The sequence below is a fragment of the Heteronotia binoei genome, chromosome 15 (genome assembly GCF_032191835.1).
Source record: "Heteronotia binoei isolate CCM8104 ecotype False Entrance Well chromosome 15, APGP_CSIRO_Hbin_v1, whole genome shotgun sequence".
NCBI lineage: Eukaryota > Metazoa > Chordata > Lepidosauria > Squamata > Gekkonidae > Heteronotia > Heteronotia binoei.
Window position 1 is genome coordinate 44,312,989 of NC_083237.1, and position 19,026 is coordinate 44,332,014.

The 19,026-nt window shown below is 41.1% G+C and overlaps 1 protein-coding gene and 1 long non-coding RNA gene across 2 annotated transcripts in view; both read right to left on the minus strand.

The window, feature by feature from the left end:
* The window catches only part of MYBPC2 (myosin binding protein C2), a 52,667-nt gene extending 47,385 nt beyond the window's left edge, over positions 1-5,282 (minus strand). Inside the window, exons 1-3 of the mRNA XM_060255584.1 lie at positions 5,246-5,282; positions 3,381-3,455; positions 34-182 (exon numbers count right to left, since the gene is read on the minus strand). The gene's annotated coding sequence lies outside the window, so the exon portion shown is untranslated. The remainder of the gene's footprint in view (positions 1-33; positions 183-3,380; positions 3,456-5,245) is intronic.
* Positions 5,283-5,814: 532 nt separating this feature from the next.
* LOC132583868 (uncharacterized) overlaps positions 5,815-19,026 on the minus strand; it is a 43,805-nt gene continuing 30,593 nt past the window's right edge. Inside the window, exon 2 of the long non-coding RNA XR_009556225.1 lies at positions 5,815-5,897. This is a non-coding gene — a long non-coding RNA (uncharacterized LOC132583868). The remainder of the gene's footprint in view (positions 5,898-19,026) is intronic.

Sequence of the window (19,026 nt, forward strand, 5' to 3'; positions counted from 1 at the left end):
TTCCAGAAGCTTCACTTTCCACAGAGGACTCACATTTTTCTCCTTGTCGAAGCTGTCCTTGAACTGAAATCGCTGACCGCTCTTAATGCCTAATTCCAGCCATTTGCCCTTGAACCATTTCACTGTGGGTTTGCCAGGGAGCTGAGTCCCGTCCACTTGAAAGGAAACAATTGCATCCTTCCCTGTATAATAAACACACAAAGGTCATAGATCAAGATGGGGAGCCATGTTAGTCTTTCTGGAGCAGCAGAAAAGAGTAAGAGTCCAGTAGCACTGTAAAGACTAAACAAAATTTGTGGTAGGGTATGAGATGTCTTGAAAGCCACAAAAGCTCATACCCTATCACAGATTTTGTTAGTCTTTAAGGTGCTACTGGACAAAAAGGTCAGTTCATTCATCCCCCACCAAACACATATTATATCATCCCCTCTCATCTGACCCAGAATTTTTTGGGTGGGAGGAAGAGAAGACTTTGTAGGAAGTAATCTCAGCAGATGGTGCTGAATGTAACTTCTAGGCTGCAGCCACATACATTCTCTTCAGTTCGCCCTGAGTAGCTGCCATCCCAGGGTTCTAAACTAATTATAGCTATAAGAAGAAGAACAATTAAGAGTTGAGTTTTATACCCCACTTCTCTATCCCAAGGTAAAAAAAAGGTAAAGGTAGTCCCCTGTGCAAGCACCAGTCGTTTCCAACTCTGGGGTGACGTCGCATCACGTTTTCACGGCAGACTTTTTACAGGGTGGTTTGCCATTGCCTTCCCTAGTCATCTACACTTCCCCCCCAGCAAGCTGGGTGCTCATTTTACCGACCTCAATGGAACTCGGAAGGATGGAAGGCTGAGCCAACCTATCTGAACTCAGCTTCCACCGGGATCAAACTCAGGTCATGAGCAGAGTGCTCGGACTGCAGTACTGCAGTTTTACCACTCTGCTCCACGGGACTGTTTTTTCTCTATCCTAAGGAGTCTCACAGCAGCATACAATCATCTTCCCTTCCTCTACCCACAACAGGTACCATGTGTGGTGGGGCTGAGAGAGTTCTAAGGGAACTGTTGTTGACTGGCCCAAGGTCACCCAGCTGGCTTCATCTGGAGGACTGGAGAATCAAACCCAATCCCCCAGATTAAAGTCCATCACTCTTAACCACTACACCACGCTGGGATTAGCTTCTCCTGTTTACTGGTTCAAATACACATACATCCCCAGCTAGAGCCAAACTGGCTGTGACAAGAACAGCCATGTTTAGTTGTTCATACATCTGCCTTCAGCAGGGTTGCCAATCCCCAGGTGGGGGCAGGGGATCCCCCAGTTCGGAGGACCTCCCCCCGCTTCAGGGTTATCAGAAAGTGGGGGGGGGGATATCTGCTGGGCACTCCATTATTCCCTATGAAGACCAATTCCCATAGGGTACAATGGAGGATCTGTAGGTGTCTGGGGCTCTGGGGAGGCTGTTTTTGAGGTAGAGGCACCAAATTTTCAGCATAGCATCCAGTCCCTCTCCCCAAAATACACTCCAAGTTTCAAAAGGATTGGACCAGGGGGTCCAATTCTATGAGCCCCAAAAGAGGGTGCCCCTATCCTTCATTATTTCCAATGGAGGGAAGGCATTTAAAAGGTGTGCGGTCCCTTTAAATGTGATGGCCAGAACTCCCTTTGGAGTTCAATTATGCTTGTCACAACCTTGCTCTTGGCTCCACCCCAATGTCTCCTGGCTCCATCCCCAAAGTCCCCAGATAGTTCTTGACTTGGACTTGGCAACCCTTGAAGCAAGTGGTCAGTTCTAATTTCCCCCCACAAAATGTATGTGTGGTCAAGAGAAACAGAGTCCTGCTCCTTCTCCATGCCCTGTCACTGCTGGTTCAGCCAAGATCACTTCCAGTTCCTTAATAATCCGTAAGAATATGAATCACCAATATGGTCGCTCCTATCACATTACTGAGCATTCCATGGTTACAATGTAAGTATGATGAAGTATCTCCATTGAGGGGGGAAATGCTACATCCAGTGACATGTGAAAAAGTGACTGGTCCCATTCACGCTTGTCAGTCTTTATTTGAGGCTTTATTTGAGGCTACAGTTAATAAAAGATGAACTTGGATATGTGACTATTTGAAGTGGCCTTCACCGGTTCATTTAGCTCAATTTTGATGACTCTGGTTTCAGGGTCTCCGGCAAGGAAAGATCTGAGCATTTGCTTACTTAAGACTCTTTAAATGGAGATGCCAGACACTAAACTTGAGATCTTCTGCAAGCAACGTGTATGCTCTACATTGGTCATGATCCGTCCCTACTTTAGAACCTTATTATAACAAATCCACATTTTTACACTCTTTAGTTGCCTTCCTTATGATCATATAAAAGCAGCTAAAAATGGATAATTAATTAAATGGTCTTACACATGATGACTTAGTTACCTTATAGCCCAGCCTTGCTTATTCTTGTCGGGCCTCAGAAGCTAAGCAGGGTTTGCTATAGTTAGTTTCTTGGATGGGAGACCACCAAGAATGTGGGGAGGAAGAGGGGGAACCCTCGGAAAGGTTCAGGAGCTGTGCTGTGAATTCAAGGCCTGGGTGTGTGGCCTAATATGCAAAGGAATTCCTGCTTGGTGGTTAGTTTCTTGGATGGGAGACCACCAAGCAAACCTTGGGTTGATTTGCAGAGGAAGGCAATGACAAACCACTTTTGCTCATATCTTGCCTGGAAAACCCTACGGTCTTTGGATCACCATGATTTGATTGCAGCTTGATGGCACATAGTTATTATTATCATGAGGACCTGAATCAGAATTAAGCAACGAGGAAACTCCTATCACATCCAATTAGGAATAGATTTTCAGGGATGCCAAAACTGCTGCACAACCCGATATATCCTCAAATACCTTCAAAAAGTAGCTCTAGTCCAAAAATGGACAGTCACAATCTGGTCATTTATGGAAGTTTTTACAAGAATATCTCAAAATAGTAACATCAATGGGGGGCGGAATAATCTGTTCTTCTGGTTGTCAGCAAATGCCAAACACACATGGTGCTGATTGGCCAGAGTTTGTGTCATCCCCACCCACCCAAAGTGGTTTTCAAACCACAAGCAAAAGTGCTATCAAACTTGCATGTATTTGAACACATAAATATACCAGGAACCAGACAGCCTAATCCAAGCAGGTGAACAGCCCATCTGAAGCATGGTTTGAGACCACAGTGTTGGATCCAGAGGCTGTATGTGCATCATAGGAGAACCAAAAGCAAGAAGAAGCAGAGCTCACCCTGCAGCAGTAAAACTTGCGGCTGCTTCCATTTGAAGATACATCTGTAGGCAACCTTGTTTTTAAAAGCAGAGTCTAATGCTGGGAGGATTTGCTGCTATTCAGCCCCCATCACTTACCAGCCTCTATTAACACATGTTCTGGCTTCTTGATAAACAGTCCATCTGACTGAGATGAGGGCTCCCCTTGGGGTTCTGGTGAAAAAACATGGAGACAAAGAAAGCGGAAGAAAAGCATCTCATTGCTGAGCCTGGAGCAAAAAGTACACAGTTGATAAGGGGATACAGGGCAGGAGATGTGGCTGTCTCTGCACTTGGGGGTCTGACTCTGAGGAGGATGGGACAATTCCTGGGGAAAGACCCTACCAAAAATATCAGCAGAAGCCAGATTTGTTCAGCACAAACTGGCTAATCCTTGTATCAGTTATGACTCCACAACCACAGGAATTAGGCCCCCCATATGTGTCCTCCAGCACACAAAAAAACTCAGATGTTTGGTGGAGGAGGTATATTTTCTGTCTAACTGGTGTGCTTCTATCCTGCCCTTCCTCCAAGGCATTCAGGGCAACATATGTAATTCTCCATTTTATCCTCCTCACAATCATGTGAGGTAAATGAGGCAGAGAGAGAGTGGCTGGCCTGAGGTCACCACGCTTGTTTCACGACAGAATGTCCTCCATAACTTTTAGTCAGACATCACATGCAAGATGCCCACTGAGAGAACCAAATTCTCAAGGGACCCTCATTTGGGATTTGAACCCAGGTTCTCCCAGATTCCAGCCCAGTACTTACCACTATCACACTAGGGTCTCACAGCTAATGTAGGCAGCACCAACAGATGGCAGCTATTCCATCCACTAACAAGTATCTCTAAGGACCTAATGTTGAGTTTCCCCACTGAGACAACTCAGTTGTTAAGCATTCTAGGACCTGATTTGGAATGGAACTAAGCACAGTGGGGAGAAGGGACTTCTTCATACCCCCTCAGCTGTTTTCCCAATCCAAAAAAACATCCCAGGAAGTGTTATTTGCAATATGAATTACTGGGGAAAGTAACACCCCTTGGGGCTGTTTGGGTCAGGAAAATGGCTCACTGGATAGGCAGAAGCCCATTCTCCCTTTACGCCACAGTCCCAGTCTTAGGGTTGCCAGCATCCAAGTGGGAAGAGCAACCAAAAAAACTGTGGAAAATTAATGAAGTATCATACTCAAGAAATAGCTACTATTAGCCTAATTCCAAAAAAACTCTCTTAAAAGTGAAACAGTCCAAATTAGGATTCATATACAATATTATGTACATATATTTAAATATCACAGTAAACTCTCACAATCAAACATAAGCTAACAACCAAAGTCCGAATTCATTCAGCCCCATGTAAGCATGTCAGTTTCCGACTTCAGTAGCTTATTTCCACTTCAATAACTTCGCCCACCCGCCCCATCCAAGTGGGGCCTGATTCTCGTGAAATTACAACTGAGCTCCAGGCAACAGAGAAAATGACTGCTCTGGAGGGTGGATTCTATGGCAGTATACCCCACCAAAGTCCCTCCCCTCTACAAGCCCCACCCTCTCTAGGCTCCACCCACACATCTCCAGGGATTTCCCAACCAGGAGTTGATAACCTTAATCCAAATCAGGGTCCCTTGAGAATTTGGTTCTCTCAGTGGGCACCTTGCATGTGATGTCTGACTAAAAGTTATGAAGGGCATGTGTAAAACATAATGTGTAGCTAGGACCTAAGGCAAGCCATTAAGGAAACTGAACTTATTTCAGTCACGATTCCACAAAAGCAGCCATTAACCTGAGGCTTCTCATCAGTGTGTGTGTGGAGGGGGAATCCGATGATCGGCCAGTCTGTCATACACTGCAGAGTATACATAGACTCAATGCTCACTTAACCTGGGGACCTTACATTAAAAACCTACCACCTTATCTGTCACAATTAAGACTTTTTTTTTTCCTGTTTCAAGAAATTTTGTCTCACCTGCTGGAGCTGGCTCTGCAGGGGGCTCTGCAGGGGGCGCTGCATCTGCTGAAGGGGGAAAAAGGAAGGGAAATATGTTAAACCGTTCACTCAAACCTTGATGATGTTGTACTTTCCTGCCACTTCCAAGTAACAAAATATAGCACAGCTGGCCTGTGGGCTCAGGGAATATAGCTGTGTCTGGAAGTCTAAATTTCACCCTCATTCTTATTCCATGCCCTGAAATTCATTTTGAGTTAAAGAACAATCTGCAATCTCTTGCTCTGGAAACCACCATGGGAAACAAAGATTGACCGTGGGGCTAACCCCAGAGGATGTATCCATGATTTATGTACTTATAAATAAAGCAGCTTAAAAAGTTGTTCTCCTTTGCTCCAATTTTATCCTCCCAGCAGCCACCCAGGAATAGTAGGAATACAGAGAAAAAAGAGGAATCAGGGTAGCTCCGAAAGAAAAGCTAACAGAATCCAGCCCAGTTATTTCCCCATAGCTTTTATTCTTCCAACCCGGAGATGCAAAATCCTCAATTTCTGCTAAGCAGCATGACAAAATAGGACTCTACCTTCTGGCTCCTGTTTCTTCTCCTCTTTCGGTTCCTCTTTCTTGGCTGCCTTTGGGTCTTCTTTTTTCTTTACTTCTTTCTTTTTTGCTGCTGTTAGGGAACGGAAGAATATCAAGAGCAAGATAGGAAGGTCAACAGCTTAGACTCATGGGCACACTGGATCAAAACGTGTGCCTTCTATTATTGACAATAATACAAATGTTATTGTGCAGCTCTCCTGTATAATAATTACAGAACAGGGTCAGCAAAAGAAACAGGTCCTTGCCCTTAAGCAACTTTTGAAAATGTGGGTGATAAAAGGAAAGGATAAGCCAATGGAAATCAAGAACGACAGTAACTGTGATTGCACATATGTACCTGGGTTTGTTTTGGCTGAGGCAATAAACGAGGACTTTGCATCAGTATAGAAAAGATAGCTTCAAGGAGGGAGCTAAAGAAAGAGAGAAAGATGGTACCATGTGGGAGGAAGTCGCAGACGTATATGGTGGGGAATAGGGCTGCCAGTCCCCAGTTGGGAAACAGGAGGGACCCGTGTTCTGCAAAAAAGTCAATTTCAGTGAAAGTTACAAGACTATGCTGTAGTTGCTCAGTATAAAGAATTTTTTCAAAGACTCACTACTAAAGGAATATCTCATACTATTTTATAGCATATAATGTATATATCCAAAATTATAAATCAAAATTACAATAGAGCATTTGCCATTTTTCATCATAAAAGAGTCCATGTAGAGTAAAGACTCCAAAGAGTGCAAAGTCCTAGTAGGTGCGCAACCTCTCCCGATGGATGACGATGTTGCCAGCGATGCCAAAAGCTACTTTGCAGTACATTGAAGACTCAACACATGAGGCAATGTCTTTATAACGAAGTGTAAATGATAACATGTTTCCTAGGTTTAAAAAGCCGTGCTTCGGTTGTAGACCTTCGTCTTGATCAATTCACTTCATATTATCTGGAACCAGTGCTCACAACAATATGCACGCGACTAGTGAGTTTCTTTATTTGGCATTAGCTGTGTTGAGTCTTCAATGTACTGCAAAGTAGCTTTTGCCATCGCTGGCAACATCATCATCCATCAGGAGGGGTCGCACACCTACTAGGACCGCACTCTTTGGAGTCTTTACTCTACATGGACTCTTTCATGATGAAAAATGGCAAATGCTCTATTGTAATTTTGATTTATAATTTTGGATATATACATTATATGTTATAAAATAGTATGAGGTATTCCTTTAGTAGTGAATCTTTGAAAAAATTCTTTGTACTGAACAACTACAGCTTAGTCTTGTAAATTTCACTGAAATTGACTTTTTTGTAGACCACGGGTCTTCCCTGTTTCCCAGCTTTACTGTGTTCATCCCCTTTGGTTTGCTAATCCCCAGTTGGAGAAAGGGGATCCCCTAGTTTGGATGCCCTCCCCCTGCTTCATAGTTAGCAGAAAGTGTGTGGCGGGGGAAGGAAACGGCCACTCCATTATATCCTAGAAAATTGATCCATGTGTATTGGGGGTTCTGGGGGGTGCTGTTTCTTGAGGCAGAGGCACCAAATTTTCAGCACAGCACCAGAGGGTCCAATTCTATGAGCCCCAAAAGAAAGTGCCCCCATCCTCCATTATTCCCAATGACAGGAAGGTGTTTAAAAGGAACACAGTCCCTTTAAATGTGATGGCCAGAACTCCCTTTGGAGTTCAATCATGCTTGTCACCACCTCCAAAATCTCCTGGCTTCACCCCCAAAGTCGCCAGATAGTTTCTGAGTTGGACCTGGCAACCCTAGTAGGGAATGGGCACAATTACTGAAGAGGAGGCCTACATGTTTAAGCTAGGCTCACCCACATGACACCATCTGTTTAAAAGTACATATTTATGTAACTATCCTTATTGGTTTTGTTCATGATTTCATCCCACTAAGGAACTTAGGTATTTTGGTTCCCCTTCTTTTTTCCCCCTCGCAACAAACCCATGAGGTTAGCTGGTTTGAGAGAGTTCCTGGCCCAAGGTCACCCCGCGAACTTTGTGGCAAAGTCTGGATTCAAACCTGAGACTCCCCAATGGAACATTCTAGCCAATACACCATAAAGTGGTTCTTGATGAACATATCAGGATGTTGTGACGATGACTATAACAAAAATAGCTCTTTTGCACAAAAATACAAAAAAACACAAATTCATGGGAAAGTAGGTTTATCATTGGCTACTGTTTATCACAGCCAGAAGTTCTCACTCTCCATGTTCAGAGTTAGTCTATCACTGACATTAACTACATGACAGAACCTAAAAACTGGAGATGCATCATGGCCAGGGTTGCCAGGTCTGTGTTGGAAAATACCTGGAGACTTTGGAGGTGGATCCAGGAGAGGGCGGTGTTTGGGGAGGGGAGGGGTTTCAGAATGGCTCCACCCTTCAAAGCAGCCATTTTCTCCAGGGGAGCTAATCTCTGCCAGCTGGAGATCAGTTGTAAAAATGGGAGATTTTGAGGCCCCACCTGGAGGCTGGCAACCTTTCCCAGGCCGCTAGTATGGTACAGCCAAACAGACAATTAGAATTAGTCATACTCATCCTTTCTTTATTTAACGATCCCCTGACCTGGCTGCCTTGGACAGAACTCATCTTACAAATACCACGCTCTAGGACTTCCAGGGGAGGAAAATGTTGAGCTGAGCTGCTTCTCATAACAGGAGCAGACTGGAACTTCTGTTTGGGGTAGTGGAAGGCAAAATTAATGCCTACTGCCTACTTTTCTCATTCAGAGATTAGTCCAAGATATGCACAGGAAACTTTGAGGAGATTTACCTTGGCTAAAAGGGAGTCCCGGGGGGGGGGGGCTCCTTTGAGGCTTTGAGGGGTCTTCGGGAAGAGTTGCATTTTCATCATCTGCAGAAGTTTTCAGAGTCATTTATTTGACATAAGCTTGACAGAATCCTAACCTTCTTGGACATTGTTAAACATCTAAAGCTACGCAAGACCGGTGGGAACTTGGATAATTGGAAGAGAAGGTACAGATTACTATCTTTCACTCCGGGACTATTTACAGTTTAATGGAGTAAATTTAAAAGGTGGGAAATGAATATCTAGAAAGCTTGGAAGAAGAAAGGAGGAAGAGGTGAAATTTGGACTTTGTAAATATAAAGGACAGTGCTAAAAAGTGGAAAGGAATTTATTGTTTGGTCTACTTGCGGTTTTGAAAAAAGAGCACCATCGTCACAGACCTGCAGCATATTTAAGCAATACAGGAAGTACGTCAAGTATCGTGAGATCTCTTTCCAGTGTGAATGAGACTTCGTGACAAGTAAAGTAGGAAGTAGCGGATGGAAAACCTACTCTAGGAATACAGTACCATTGAGAAATTGTGGCAGCCATTGCTTGGAGGTCAAAATTAAAATAAGGTTTTTAAAGTGTTCGGGACATTAAAAATTGTTGGAATTAACTGAGAAGAAGACAAGAAGATAAGTACTATTGGACCTATTATTTGTGTGGACCTTAGAAGTTTTTAAAAGGGAAAAAAATTGTAAGGAGCAGCAAAAGTCACGACCGCCATTTTGAAACATTTAAAAAACTTTTAAAATAAATATATTGACTTTGGGAGCTTGGAGGACGGCGAAATTAGGCTTGTTATAAAAGGCAAGTCCTATTTTTTTGAATCTGATAGTTAAACTTGAAATTGGTGAGGTCCAAATTTTCGCTATTTTTTTAAATGTCAGAACACAAGCAACCCCATACAAGGGCTACTTCATTAGAAAAAATGCAGGACCAATTAAAAGCAATAGAGGCCAGAATGATGAGAGGTATGAAAGAGATGATAAATGAGTCAAAAAAAGAAATTATTGAAGAGATTAAAAAAGATATGGAGGATCTCAGAGAGGAAACAGAGGAAACATCTAAGAAAGTGCAGGAGGTAGAAGGCATCGATGGAGACTCAGATACGTCTGAGAGGAGTACCTGAAAAGGAAGATGGTGAACTAAAAGAATATATAATAAAAATAATTGCAGAATTTTTAGAGGAAGATCCTGAAGAGACTAAAAACATGTATGACTATATGTATAGAGTGAACTCATTTTATGCCAAGAAAAATAACCTACCAAGAGATGTTGTTATATGGTTTATGACAAAGGAAATGGTGGGAAGGATCATAAATAAAAACTTTGAAAAGACATTGATAGTGGGAGGCAGTAGAGTAAGAATTATGAAGGAGCTGCCAAGGCAAGTGATAAATGATAGAAGAACATATAAAATATTAACAGAAAAATTAAGAGATAATGGAATAAGATTTAGATGGATAATACCTGAAGGTCTGAGCTTTGAACTTCAGGGGAAAAGAATCACAATTACAAATGCACAGGAAATGAGTAGATTTTATGGAGAAAATAAAGAATTTGCATTATGATGGATTACAAATTACTGTCTTGGAATGTAAATGGACTAAATTCACCACAAAAAAGAAGGGCAACATTTCATTGGATTAAGAAACAAAACTGTAATATAATTTGTTTACAAGAAGTGCATATTAAACAAAAGGATTATAAATTTTTATGGAATAATAATTGTGATTAGAATTTTTTTCGTTGGCTGAACAGAAGAAAAGGGGAGTGATTTTTTTTATATTAAACAAGAATTGGAGCCAAAATTAGTGTTTAAAGATAAAGATGGGAGATTTGTAGCAGTAGAAATAATATTAAATGGAAAGAAAACGTTATTGGGACTGTATGCGCCTAATGGTGCAAAGGGTGCTTTTTTTAAAGACATTATACAACAGCTTGATGAACTGACCTATGACCAAGTTTTGATAATGGGAGATTTTAATGGAACAGTTAAGAACTCATTGGACAGATCTGGAGGGGGAAAAAACAACAGTAAAGAAGGAAAACTGCCAAAGTCTTTTTTGTAATTGGTTAAACAAGAAAATCTAGAACAGGGGTCCTCAAACTTTTTAAATAGGGGGCAAGTTCACTGTCTCTCAAACTGTTGGAGGGCCGGACTGCCGTTACTGTACAAGGCCGCGGGCCATCAGTTCTCCGTCTTCTGCATCTCTCTCCCTTCCCCACACCACATACCCCGGCCTGGGAACTCACCTCACCTTGGTATCACCTCACACTCTGTCTCCGCCGCCTCAGCCCAGTGCCGGAAGTGTGCGTTGCTAACGCGAGTTTAGGTCGAATGTCACTTCCGGTCTGATTTTGCCATAACCTGGCGGGCCGCATAAAAGTCCTCAGCGGGCCGCATCTGGCCCGCGGGCTGTAGTTTGAGGACCCCTGATCTAGAAGATATATGGAGGAAATTTAACCCTGAAATTTGGGATTATACTTTTTTTTCAGCAAGACATAAAACTTTTTCTAGAATTGACATGTTGTGGGGAATGAAAGATTTAGGTCTTATAACAAGGAAAATAGAGATTTTACCTAAAATTGGGGCTGACCATAACCCAATAATGTGGATTACAAAATTGTCCAAGAAGTTGAGAAGATGGAGATTGAATGAAGATTTGCTACAAAATAAAGAAATAGTGACATACCTAGAAAATGAAACTAAAGCTTTTTTTCAAATGAATGATAAAGAGGATATAGACTTTCAGATGGTCTGGGATGCTTATAAAGAAGTAATGAGAGGAATGTTGATTACTTTGAATAATAAGGACAAGAGAGTAAAAGAGAAACAGTTGTTGGATATTCAAAATGAAATAAAGAAAAAAGAAAGGGAGCTGAGAAAAAGGCCAGGGAAAAAGAAAATTATAAGGGAAATTACAATATTTCAAACTTAAATGAGACATTTGTTAAATAAAGAAGTGGAATGGAGTTTGAAAAGATAGCAGCAGAAAACCTTTGAGGGAGCAAATAAACCTGGAAAGTATTTGGCTTGGCAACTGAAAAAGAAGAGGGAAAATAAAATTATTAATAAAATCGTGGTAGATGGAAGAGAAGTGGTTACCCAAAAGGGAATAAAAAGAGAATGTTTTAAGTATTATGCCAAATCATTTAAAGGTGTTAAAATAAAGAATGAGAAGATTGATGAATATCTACAAAAGATAAAAATAGAGCCCTTAACTGAATATATGCGAAAAGTTTTGAATGATCCAATTGAAAAAATAGAAATTGAAGCAGCAATCAATGCAATGAAAAATGGAAAAGCACCTGGACCAGATGGATATACAGCTATATATTTTAAAACTTTTAAAGATGAGTTAACACCAAAATTGCAGAAGTTGATGAATACGATAAGAATAAAAGGGAAAATACCAAATATGTGAAAGGAAGCTGTTATTTCGTTGATACCTAAGGAAGATATAAATGTCACAAATGTAAAAAATTATAGACCAATTTCGCTATTAATTAATGATTACAAAATATATACAAGAATCTTGGCAGAACAGCTTAAACAGTATTTGATAAACTTTATAAAGGAAGATCAAGCAGGGTTTCTTCCCAAGAGGCAAATAAGAGACAATATTAGAACTGTTGTAAATATTGTAGAATATTATGAAAAACATCCAGAAGAAGAAGTAGCATTATTCTTTGCAGATGCAGAAAAAGCATTTGACAATTTAAACTGGGACTTTATGTTTGCAGTAATGGAAAAAACGGAGCTGGGAGAAAGCTTTATAAGAATGATAAAAGCAATATATTCTGAACAAAGTGCAAGGTTATGTATAAATGCAGATCTTACAGAAGATATGAAGATTAGTAAAGGTACTAGACAAGGTTGTCCACTTTCACCATTGTTGTTTATAATGACTCTTGAAATATTATTGATGCAGATCCAAGAAGAAAATGATATAGAAGGATTAAGAATAAAAGGATTTACTTACAAATACAGAGCTTTTGCGGATTATATAATGTTTATAAATGAAAACCCCATACAAGTTACTCCTTTGCTGTTAGCTAAAATACAAGAATATGGGGAGTTGGTGGGACTTTGTATTAATAGAGAAAAATCAAAAATTCTGTGTAAAAATATGCAAATAAACAAGCAACAAGAACTTCAGAGACTAAAGGGTTGTGAAGTCTCCTCCAAGGTAAAATATCTGGGGGTGGAGATAACAATGAAGAATATTGATCTGTTTAAGAATAATTATGAGAAGTTATGGCATAAAATGTATGAAGACATGCTAAAATGGAACAAGCTTAATTTGTCATTGTTGGGTAGAATAGCTGCAATTAAAATGAATATTCTACCAAGAATAATGTATTTGTTTCAAACTATTCTTATTGTAAAGGATAGTAAACAATTTGATAAATGGAGAAGGAAAATTTCAGAATTTGTGTGGGCTGGAAAAAAACCAAGAATTAAAATGAAACTTTTGACGGATGCAAAAGAGAGAGGTGGATTTCAATTACCGAATTTAAAATTATATCAGGAAGCAGTTTGTTTGGTGTGGATAAAAGAATGGATAACTCTGTTAAACAAAATCTCTTAGTGCTGGAAGGTCAAAGAAATAAATTTGGCTGGCATGCATATTTGTATTATGGAAAAAAGATGGACTTTTTTTCTCTCACCATTATATAAGAAATAATTTGCTGAATACGTGGATGAAATATAAGAAGTTTGGAGATGAGAGAAGACCATTATGGATAGTACCAGCTGAAGTAATAAAAATAACAGCCGAGATAGGTGAAGAAAAGTGGTTGTCATATAGTCAATTACTAAAAATACAAAGTGGCAAAATAGAACTGAAAATGGCTGAAGAGTTGAATAATAAATATGATTGGTTTCAAATGCAACAAATAAAGAGCTTGGTGGAGAATGATATTAAAACTGAAAGAATAAGGAGAGAGCAAACAGAAATGGAAAAAGTTCTACTTGGAGACAATGATAAATTAATTTCAAAAGTATATAAATTATTTTTACAATGATCTACAGAAGATGAAGTAGTGAAATCTCAAATGATTAAATGGGCAATCAATGTAAATAAAGAAATACAGATCGAAACTTGGGAATATTTGTGGAAGAACTCTATGAAACTTTCAACATGTCAAAGTATTAAAGAAAACTGTTTTAAGATGATGACTAGATGGTATATGACTCCTAAAAAATTGGCAAAGATGAATAACAAAATGCCAGACAGATGTTGGAAATGTAAAAAACATGAAAGTTCTTTCTACCATATGTGGTGGACTTGTGAAAGAGCTAAAATGTTTTAGCAGATGATTCATCTAGGAGATCTTGGGATATGAATTCAATAAAGTCGCAGAGACTTTTCTGTTAGGATTACAAATGGAAAAATTTCCAAAAGAAGACAGAACTTTAATCTGGGAATTGCTCTCAGCTGCTAGGACATTGTATGCACTGTTGTGGAAGCAAGAAAAAAATACCAGAGAAATGGGATTGGATTGTTAAAGTTATGACATGGAGTGAAATGGATAAGTTAACAAGAACTTTAAGAGACTATGATTTAGAAGTATTCAAGATGGAGTAGAAGTTCAGAAGATACGTAGAAAAAGAATGGAAAATAAAGGGATATTGGACAATTTTTGATAATGATTAACTAAAAGTGGGAGGAGGATATGAACTGGGGTTCTTATTAATTAGGGATACCTTTTATAATGATGGTTTGAATAAAGTACACCGGCAGGGGTCAAGTAATGGTGGGAGGGGTAGGTAGAAAGTAATATATGGGATAGAGAAAAAGTAATTATTAATGTTATAAGAAATTGAATATATTGCCATATGTTACTAATAAAATTGTCTGAAGACAAATACCACGCTCTATTTCCATTCCTGCATAGAAGGCTACTCATACCGGTAAGAAGCTAACAAAGATATGCATATTTTATGTACCCAGTGTTCTACACCAACGAAACGGTTTCCAGTGGATTTAACATCAGCTCTTTAACCAAGTCAGCTAGTAATTAAATTTAAATTAAGTTGCCTATCACAAGGGTGGTTTTTTTGAGACACTGAAGGGAATTTGAGGGAAGAGACTAGAAGGATCTCCTTCAAGAACACTCCAGAATTAAAATATAGAGAAGGAACCATACATATCATACATACCATAGACCTTTATTGGCATTAATACAAGAATACAGTATACTTTAAAACCAACAGTGACACTATAGAATATAATAAAACCTTAAAAAAAACAGCAAAAGTTAAATGACATAAAATAGCAGTAGGCTATGCATGAGTAAAAGCCTCTCTGATTTGGATTGCAACCTGTAAAAAGCAAGCAACGTGAGTAGTGACAAAGTTGTGTTTCCCGTGGAGTAAAAAACGAACCTTGGCATTGTCAGAAAGGCCTTGATGGTCAGAAAGCAGTGCATCTAGGTATCTTGCACGTGGACTGCTATAAAAAGGCACGTGGACTGCTATAAAAAGGGCAGTCCAAAAGAACATGAGGGACCGTTTCGATGACTCCTTGACTACAAGGGCATCGTCTAAGATTGCGAGGGATTCTGTGGTATCTTCCGATATATATAGAAGGAAGAGAATGTAAACAGAGTGAGAACCCTAATCTTAATTGATAAAGAGATCTACACATAAAGAAGTACACTCATACGCATAGAGAGGCTGTTACATGACACTACTCATATATATGTTTATAGCCCTTTTTCTCTTCCAGAGAATACACAAAACATTTTACAACAACAAAAGAACCACACAGAACCTTGCTTTAGACTGGGACCACTAACCTCCAGGTGGTAGCAGGAGATCGCCTGCTATTACAATTGATCTCCAGCCAACAGAGATCAGTTCACCTGGAGAAAATGGCTGCTTTGGAAGGTGGACTCTATGGCATTTCTTCACTGAAGTCCCTCCGCTCCCCAAACTCCACCCTCCTCAGGCTCCACCCCTTCCCAAATCTCCAAGTATTTTCCAACCCAGAGCTGGAAACCCTGGACCACTGTGAGGGGATAAGTCTCCCCCCATGTCATTTTCCCAACTCGAAATGGCTCCATGGAGTTGTTTGCCCCACTGGGACAAGAATATGGGTCCTTCAGAATATTTCTGTTTCCCCAGCTAAACTCTCAAACTAGCAGTGCTGAGAGACACCTGGCCTTGATGTGAATATTTTCAAGGGAATTTCTACAGGAAGCACACACCATCTTACCATGGATTCTTCATTACAGATGACAAGTTAATGTTACCACAGTAAATGCAGTCCCCTGTGCAAACACCAAGTCATTACTGACACATGAGGTGAAATCACATCACAATGTTTTCTTGGCAGACTTTTTTGTTATGGGGTGGTGTGCCATTGCCTTCCCCAGTCATCTAGACTTTACCCCCAGCAAGCTGGGTACTCATTTTACTGACCTCAGAAGGATGGAAGGCTGAGCCAACCTTGAGCCGGCTACCTGAACCCAGCTTCTGCCAGGATCAAATTCAGGTTGTGAGCAGATCTTGGACTGCAATACTGCAGTTTACCACTCTGCGCCATGGAGTTTAAATGCAAGGTTAGGAACCCACAATAAAATATCATGCCATCCTATGCCTCATTCAGAGGTCAGAAAATTTCTAACAAGCTAATAAGGAAAGATCCATAAGTTGCAGTGCTCAGCTTGGCCCCCTCTTGTTGTAGGCTATCTCTAGGTACAAGTTTGGTTTTGTTGATCTGTTTTCCCCTCACACACGATCCCCTCACTCATATTGGATGGGCACTGTAATCCCAAGAATGCCTGTTCTAAAGACTTTACACGTGAGGCTCTTTCTACGGAACTGGAGCATATGGAAAGGAGTGCATGGCTGTTGATGATGGATTGTGTGTTGAGCTCTCAATGGAAGCCAAAGTAGTTACACCCTCCTAAGTCCATTGAAGTCAATGGGTGGCCTTAGAAGGCTGAAACTATGTTTAGTGTTCTGCTGCCAGGGGATAAGATGGAGGCATGTAAATATGTATGAGAGCTGGTGAGTCTCAGTAGTTATGCTAGTGATGTCCATAAACTGGACAGGTTGTGTGGACTGGTCCAGGTTCTAGTTACTGAAGTCCTTGTGGAACTTCCTGAAGACTTTCGTCCCCTGGGCCACGATGATTTTATTTCTTTATTTTTGTTCAAGTTTTATTCCACTCTCCCACCCACACCCACACCCAATCGTGGGGCTCAGAGCAAATTACAACATAAACAAACAAACAATTTAACAAATCAAAACTAAAAATGCACATGAGAATCAAATTAACCAGATGGCGTAAAAACTGTTCCACTGTCCCGGGGAGAGAGGGGAGGGAAGAAACAAAAGGAAGTTTATAAATAAAACTCTCTGGTCTCACCCATATGCCTGGCGATATAGTTCCGTTTTGCAGGCCCTGTGGAATCAAGCTAAGTCCCACACGAGCTGGATCTCACTCAGAAGTGCATTCCATAGATCAGGAGCTGTTGCAGAAAAGGCTCTAGCTTAAGTTGAGGCCAGGCTCTAGCTTGAGTTTGGCCCCGGGAACATCAGTGTGTTCTTACCTAAGGAGCATAACGCTCTCTGAGGGGGTATGCCAGGAAAGGCAGTTCCAGAGACATGTTGGTCCCAGAACATGAAGGGATTTAAAGGTTAAAACCAACACCCTAAATTTGATCCAGAATTCAGTCTGGAGCCAGTGCAACTGGTAGTGCATTGGCTGGATATGTGATCTGATAGAGGTCCCAGCTATGACCCTTGATGCTGCTTTCTGGACCAATCAGAATTTTCAGGCTAGTCTCAAGGGTAGCCTTACATAGATCGAGTTGCAGTAATCCAGTCTGGATGTGACCATTGCATGGATCACAGTGGCTGGGTCCCGGCAAGATATGAAGGGGGCCAGCTGCCAAACCTGGCATAAATAAAAGAATGCTGACCTGACCATATTTGTGATCTGAGACTCCATTTTCAAGGAGACATCCAGAGTCATACCCTGGCTCTTCATCATTGGTACTGATGTTAGGAGGTGTTGTCCAAGATTGGGAGTTGGACACCTCATCCCAAGACCCCCTTTCCCAGTCACAGGAACTTCATCTTTGATGATTTAGTGTCAGCCCACTCTGTTTCAGTCATCCAGCCATCGCCTCCAATCCCCTTGCCAGATTTTCTGGGGCAACACCCAGCTGGCCATCTGTCAGCAGATATAGCTGGGTGTCATCAGTATGCTGGTGACAGCCCAGCCCAAAGCTCTGTCCCAGCTGGGCAAGGGGGCACATATAGATGTTGAATAACATTGGGGAGAGAATAGCACCTTGAGAGACACTACACGGCAGTGGGTGTCATGGTGAAACTCTCTCCCCTAGTACTACCCTCTATCCCTGACCTTGGAGAAAGGAGACAGCCCACTTTAAGGATTCTGTGTCCCCAGAATCCTCATGTTGGCAAAGTGGTGGGTCAACAGGTTGTAATTGACCATGTCAAATGCTGCTGACAGATCGAGAAGCAGCAGCAGTGCCGACCCGCCTTGATCTAGATGTCTGTGGAGATCATCTGTGAGTGAGACCAAAGCTATCTCCGTCCCATGGCCAGGGCAGAAACTGGACTGGAATTGGTCCAGTATCAATGCATCCTGTAGGAAATCCTGAAGATGTTCAGCTACCGCTCTCTTAACTACTTTATCCAGAAATGGGAAATTAAAAACTGATCAATAAGGAGAGACCAATTGGCCTACAAGGGGAGGAGTGAGGAAAAGTCCAAGGAAATGTGTATGCTTTTAAAGGCTTAGAAGTGAACTAAAAAGATACATCATCACAAAAGGGCTCTGAGAAGCCCTGGGGGGGAAGCAGACTGAAAGTAGGCTCAGAGCTGAAGGAGGGAAATCAGTGCAGAAATAAAAACAAAATGTCATTGGAATGCACAGGGGGATGTAAAAAGGGAGGAAAACTGGAGGTGCAGAAATGGCCAATGTCTGCCAAGAGGGCCCATATTCCATCTCTGCTAGCTTTAAACAGCCCTGATGGGCAAGTAGTTGGCTTTGTAGCACTAAGGACCCTATCTACATCATCCTGGGATAGCAGGCTGAATTGATCCAAATTTGGACCTGAAGATGGTCAAGGGGCCTCCAGGTCTCTCTTACTGTGTTAATATTGTCAGGCAAGTCCTCCTGGCAGAGCGACAAGATTTTATCCACAAAAAATCTTGTAAATGCTTCACAATTAATTTCCAAATTCCTAACCTTTTCGGTTCCCTCAGAGAGTGATATTAAAGACCTAATTAGCCTACACATGTGTGCTGGGCAAGAGCTAGTGGATGTGATCGAGACAGCATAAAAGCAGGACTTGAATTCAGCTGAAGCTCACAGGAGCACAGCTCCTGAACCTCCAGCCAGGGTCTACATGCAGTGGGGT